The sequence below is a fragment of the Colletes latitarsis genome, unplaced genomic scaffold (genome assembly GCF_051014445.1).
Source record: "Colletes latitarsis isolate SP2378_abdomen unplaced genomic scaffold, iyColLati1 scaffold0021, whole genome shotgun sequence".
NCBI classification, from domain to species: domain Eukaryota; kingdom Metazoa; phylum Arthropoda; class Insecta; order Hymenoptera; family Colletidae; genus Colletes; species Colletes latitarsis.
Window position 1 is genome coordinate 4,628,699 of NW_027488371.1, and position 6,627 is coordinate 4,635,325.

Consider the following 6,627-nt stretch of genomic DNA (forward strand, 5'->3'; position numbering starts at 1 on the left):
ACAGTGAGTTAAACCTGGATTCAATCTATATTTTAGAGGATAACACCGGTTAGGTCAGGGTCAGATCTGGTATTTGCCATCATCTGGCTCATACTTTCGCAATTTTCGAATACTTGTTGGCCAGATCCTGGGCGTCTTCTGGGTTGGATCAGGTAGTAGTGTGGTACCGCACTGAAACAGTGAAGTAATCCTGGATTCGATCTATATATTAGAGGGTAACACCGGTTAGGTTTGGGTTAGGTCAGGTATTTGCCATCATCTGGCTCATGCTTCCGCATTTTTCGCATACTTGATGGCCAGATCCAGGGCGTTTTCTGGTTGGGAACACGCAGTAATGTGGTACCACACTGAAACAGTGAGTTAATCCTGGATTCGATCTATATATTAGAGGGTAACACAGGTTAGGTCAGGGTTAGGTCTGGTATTTGCCATCATCTGGCTCATACTTTCGCATTTTTCACCTACTTGTTGGCCTGATACTGGGCGTTTTCTGGGTTGGATCACGTAGTAATGTGGTACCACACTGAAACTGTGAGTTAATCCTGTATTCGAACTATATATTAGAGGGTAACACCGGTTAGGTCAGGGTTAGGTCTGGTATTTGCCATCATCTGCCTCTTGCTTTCGCATTTTTCTCCTACTTGTTGGCCAGATCCTGGGCGTTTTCTGGGTCGGATCACGTAGTAATGTGGCACCACACTCAAACAGTGAGTTAAACCTGGATTCAATCTATATATTAGAGGGTAACACCGGTTAGGTCAGGGTTAGGTCTGGTATTTGCCATCATCTGGCACATACTTTCGCATTTTTCGCGAACTTGTTGGCCAGATCCTGGGCGTTTTCTGGTTTGGTTCACGTAGTAATGTGGTACCACACAGCCACATGAGTTAAACCTGGATTCAATCTATATTTTAGAGGATAACACCGGTTAGGTCAGGGTTAGGTCTGGTATTTGCTATAATCTGGCTCATACTTTCGCATTTTTCGCATACTTGTTGGCCAGATCCTGGGCGTTTTCAGGTTTGGATCACGTAGTAATGTGGTACCACACTGAAACAGTGAGTTAATCCTGGATTCAATCTATATTTTAGAGGATAATACCGGTTAGGTCAGGGTTAGGTCTGGTATTTGCCATCGTCTGCCTCATACTTTCGCAATTTTCGAATAATTGTTGGCCAGATCCTGGGCGTTTTCTGGGTTCGATGAGGTAGTAGTGTGGTACCGCACTGAAACAGTGAAGTAATCCTGGATGCGATCTATATATTAGAGGGTAACACCGGTTAGGTTTGGGTTAGGTCTGGTATTTGCCATCATCTGGCTCATGCTTCCGCATTTTTCGCAAGCTTGTTGGCCAGATCCTGGGCGTTTTCTAGGTTGGATCAGGTAGTAGTGTGGTACCGCACTGAAACAGTGAGTTAAACCTGGATTCAATCTATATTTTAGAGGATAATACCGGTTAGATCTGGGTTAGGTCTGGTATTTGCCATCATCCGACTCATGCTTCCGTATTTTTCGCATACTTGTTGGCCAGATCCTGGGCGTTTTCTGGGTTGGACCAGGTAGTAGTGTGGTACCGCACTGAAACAGTGAAGTAATCCTGGATTCGATCTATATATTAGAGGGTAACACCGTTTAGGTTTGGGTTAGATCTGGTATTTGCCATCATCTGGCTCATGCTTCCGCATTTTTCGCATACTTGATGGCCAGATCCAGGGCGTTTACTGGTTGGGATCACGCAGTAATGTTGTACCACACTGAAACAGTGAGTTTATCCTGGATTCGATCTATATATTAGAGGGTAACACCGGTTAGGTCAGGGTTAGGTCTGGTATTTGCTATAATCTGGCTCATACTTTCGCATTTTTCGCATACTTGTTGGCCAGATCCTGGGCGTTTTCAGGTTTGGATCACGTAGTAATGTGGTACCACACTGAAACAGTGAGTTAAACCTGGATACAATCTATATTTTAGAGGATAACACCGGTTAGGTCAGGGTTAGGTCTGGTATTTGCTATAATCTGGCTCATACTTTCGCATTTTTCGCATACTTGTTGGCCAGATCTTGGGCGTTTTCAGGTTTGGATCACGTAGTAATGTGGTACCACACAGCCACATGAGTTAAACCTGGAATCAATCTATATTTTAGAGGATAACACACGTTAGGTCAGGGTTAGGTCTGGTATTTACCATCATCTGGCTCATACTTTCGCATTTTTTGCATACTTGTTGGCCAGATACTGGGCGTTTTCTGGTTTGGATCACGTAGTAATGTGGTACCACACTGAAACAGTGAGTTAAACCTGGATTCAATCTATATTTTAGAGGATAACACCGGCTAGGTCAGGGTTAGGTCTGGTATTTGCTATAATCTGGCTTATACTTTCGCATTTTTCGCATACTTGTTGGCCAGATCCTGGGCGTTTTCAGGTTTGGATCACGTAGTAATGTGGTACCACACTGAAACAGTGAGTTAATCCTGGATTCAATCTATATTTTAGAGGATAACAGCGGTGAGATCAGGGTTGGGTCTTGTATTTGACATCTCCTGCCTCATACATTCGCTTTTTTCGCATACTTGTTTGCCAGATACTGGGCGTTTTCTGGGTCGGATCACGAAGTAATGTGGCACCACACTCAAACCGTGAGTAGAACCTGGTTTCAATCAATATTTTAGAGGATAACACCGGTTAGGTCAGGGTTAGGTCTGGTGTTTGCCATCGTCTGCCTCATACTTTCGCACTTTTCGCATACTTGTTGGCCAGATCCAGGGCGTTTTCTGGTTTGGTTCACGTAGTAATGTGGTACCACACAGGCACATGAGTTAAACCTGCATTCAATCTATATTTTAGAGGATAACACCGGTTAGGTCAGGGTTAGGTCTGGTATTTGCCATCCTCTGGCTCATACTTTCGCATTCTTCACCTACTTGTTGGCCAGATACTGCGCGTATTCTGGGTTGGATCACGTAGTAATGTGGCACCACACTCAAACAGTGAGTTAAACCTGGATACAATCTATATTTTAGAGGATAACACCGGTTAGGTCAGGGTTGGGTCTGGTATTTGCCATCATCTGGCTCATACTTTCGCATTTTTCGCATTCTTGTTGGCCAGATCCTGGGCGTTTTCTGGGTTGGATCTGGTAGTAGTGTGGTAACCCACTAAAACAGTGAAGTAATCCTGGATGCGATCTATATATTAGAGGGTAACAACGGTTAGGTATGGGTTAGGTCTGGTATTTGCCATCATCTGGCTCATGCTTCCGCATTTTTCGCAAACTTGTTGGCCAGATCCTGGGCGTTTTCTGGGTTGGATCAGGTAGTAGTGTGGTACCGCACTGAAACAGTGAAGTAATCCTAGATTCGATCTATATATTAGAGGGTAACACCGGTTAGGTTTGGGTTAGGTCTGGTATTTGCCATCATCTGGCTCATGCTTTCGCATTTTTCGCATACTTGTTGACCAGATCCTGGGCGTTTTCAGGTTTGGATCACGCAGTCATGTGGTACCACACTGAAACAGTGAGTTAATCCTGGATTCGATCTATTTATTAGAGGGTAACACCGGTTAGGTCAGGGTTAGATCTGGTATTTGCCATCATCTGGCTCATACTTTCGCAATTTTGGCATACTTGTTGGCCAGATCCTGGGCGTTTTCTGGTTTGGATCACATAACAATGTGGTATCACGCTTAAACAGTGAGTTAAACCTGGATTCAATCTACATTTTAGAGGATAATACCGGTTAGATCTGGGTTAGGTCTGGTATTTGCCATCATCCGACTCATGCTTCCGTATTTTTCGCATACTTGTTGGCCAGATCCTGGGCGTTTTCTGGGTTGGACCAGGTAGTAGTGTGGTACCGCACTGAAACAGTGAAGTAATCCTGGATTCGATCTATATATTAGAGGGTAACACCGTTTAGGTTTGGGTTAGATCTGGTATTTGCCATCATCTGGCTCATGCTTCCGCATTTTTCGCATACTTGATGGCCAGATCCAGGGCGTTTACTGATTGGGATCACGCTGTAATGTGGTACCACACTGAAACAGTGAGTTTATCCTGGATTCGATCTATATATTAGAGGGTAACACCGGTTAGGTCAGGGTTAGGTCTGGTATTTGCCATCATCTGGCACATACTTTCGCATTTTTCGCGAACTTGTTGGCCTGATACTGGGCGTTTTCTGGGTTCCATGAGGTAGTAGTGTGGTACCGCACTGAAACAGTGAAGTAATCCTGGATTCGATCTATATATTAGAGGGTAACAACGGTTAGGTTTGGGTTAGGTCTGGTATTTGCCATCATCTGGCTCATGCTTCTGCATTTTTCGCAAACTTGTTGGCCAGATACTGGGCGTTCTCTGGGTTGGATCGGGTAGTAGTGTGGTACCGCACTGAAACAGTGAAGTAATCCTAGATTCGATCTATATATTAGAGGGTAACACCGGTTAGGTTTGGGTTAGGTCTGGTATTTGCCATCATCTGGCTCATGCTTTCGCATTTTTCGCATACTTGTTGACCAGATCCTGGGCCTTTTCAGGTTTGGATCACGTAGTCATGTGGTACCACACTGAAACAGTGAGTTAATCCTGGATTCGATCTATATATTAGAGGGTAACACCGGTTAGGTCAGGGCTAGATCTGGAATTTGCCATCATCTGGCTCATGCTTCAGCATTTTTCGCATACTTGTTGGCCAGATCCTGGGCGTTTTCTGGGTTGGACCAGGTAGTAGTGTGGTACCGCACTGAAACAGTGAAGTAATCCTGGATTCGATATATATATTAGAGGGTAACAGCGTTTAGGTTTGAGTTAGATCTGGTATTTGCCATCATCTGGCTCATGCTTCCGCATTTCTCGCATACTTGATGGCCAGATCCAGGGCGTTTTCTGGTTGGGATCACGCAGTAATGTGGTACCACACTGAAACAGTGAGTTTATCTTGGATTCAATCTATATTTTGGAGGATGACACCGGTTAGGTCAGGGTTAGGTCTGGTATTTGCTACAATCTGGCTCATACTTTCGCATTTTTCGCATACTTGTTGGCCAGATCCTGGGCGTTCTCAGGTTTGGATCACGCAGTAATGTGGTACCACACTGAAACAGTGAGTTAATCCTGAATTCGATCTATATATTAGAGGGTAACACCGGTTAGGTCAGGGTTAGGTCTGGTATTTGCTATAATCTGGCTCATACTTTCGCATTTTTCGCATACTTGTTGGCCAGATCCTGGGCGTTTTCAGGTTTGGATCACGTAGTAATGTGGTACCACACAGCCACATGAGTTAAACCTGGAATCGATCTATATTTTAGAGGATAACACCGGTTAGGTCAGGGTTAGGTCTGGTATTTGCCATCGTCTGCCTCATACTTTCGCACTTTTCGCATACTTGTTGGCCAGATCCAGCGCGTTTTCTGGTTTGGATCACGTTGTAATGTGGTACCACACTGAAACAGTGAGTTAATCCTGGATTCGATCTATATATTAGAGGGTAACAACGGTTAGGTTTGGGTTAGGTCTGGTATTTGCCATCATCTGGCTCATGCTTCCGCATTTTTCGCAAACTTGTTGGCCAGATACTGGGCGTTTTCTGGGTTGGATCGGGTAGTAGTGTGGTACCGCACTGAAACAGTGAAGTAATCCTAGATTCGATCTATATATTAGAGGGTAACACCGGTTAGGTTTGGGTTAGGTCTGGTATTTGCCATCATCTGGCTCATGCTTTCGCATTTTTCGCATACTTGTTGACCAGATCCTGGGCCTTTTCAGGTTTGGATCACGTAGTCATGTGGTACCACACTGAAACAGTGAGTTAATCCTGGATTCGATCTATATATTAGAGGGTAACACCGGTTAGGTCAGGGTTAGATCTGGTATTTGCCATCATCTGGCTCATACTTTCGCAATTTTCGAATACTTGTTGGCCAGATCCTGGGCGTTTTCTGGGTTCCATGAGGTAGTAGTGTGGTACCGCACTGAAACAGTGAAGTAATCCTGGATTCGATCTATATATTAGAGGGTAACGCCGGTTAGGTTTGGGTTAGGTCTGGTATTTGCCACCATCTGGCTCATGCTTCAGCATTTTTCGCATACTTGTTGGCCAGATCCTGGGCGTTTTCTGGGTTGGACCAGGTAGTAGTGTGGTACCGCACTGAAACAGTGAAGTAATCCTGGATTCGATATATATATTAGAGGGTAACACCGTTTAGGTTTGAGTTAGATCTGGTATTTGCCATCATCTGGCTCATGCTTCCGCATTTCTCGCATACTTGATGGCCAGATCCAGGGCGTTTTCTGGTTGGGATCACGCAGTAATGTGGTACCACACTGAAACAGTGAGTTTATCTTGGATTCAATCTATATTTTGGAGGATGACACCGGTTAGGTCAGGGTTAGGTCTGGTATTTGCTACAATCTGGCTCATACTTTCGCATTTTTCGCATACTTGTTGGCCAGATCCTGGGCGTTCTCAGGTTTGGATCACGCAGTAATGTGGTACCACACTGAAACAGTGAGTTAATCCTGAATTCGATCTATATATTAGAGGGTAACACCGGTTAGGTCAGGGTTAGGTCTGGTATTTGCTATAATCTGGCTCATACTTCCGCATTTTTCGCATACTTGTTG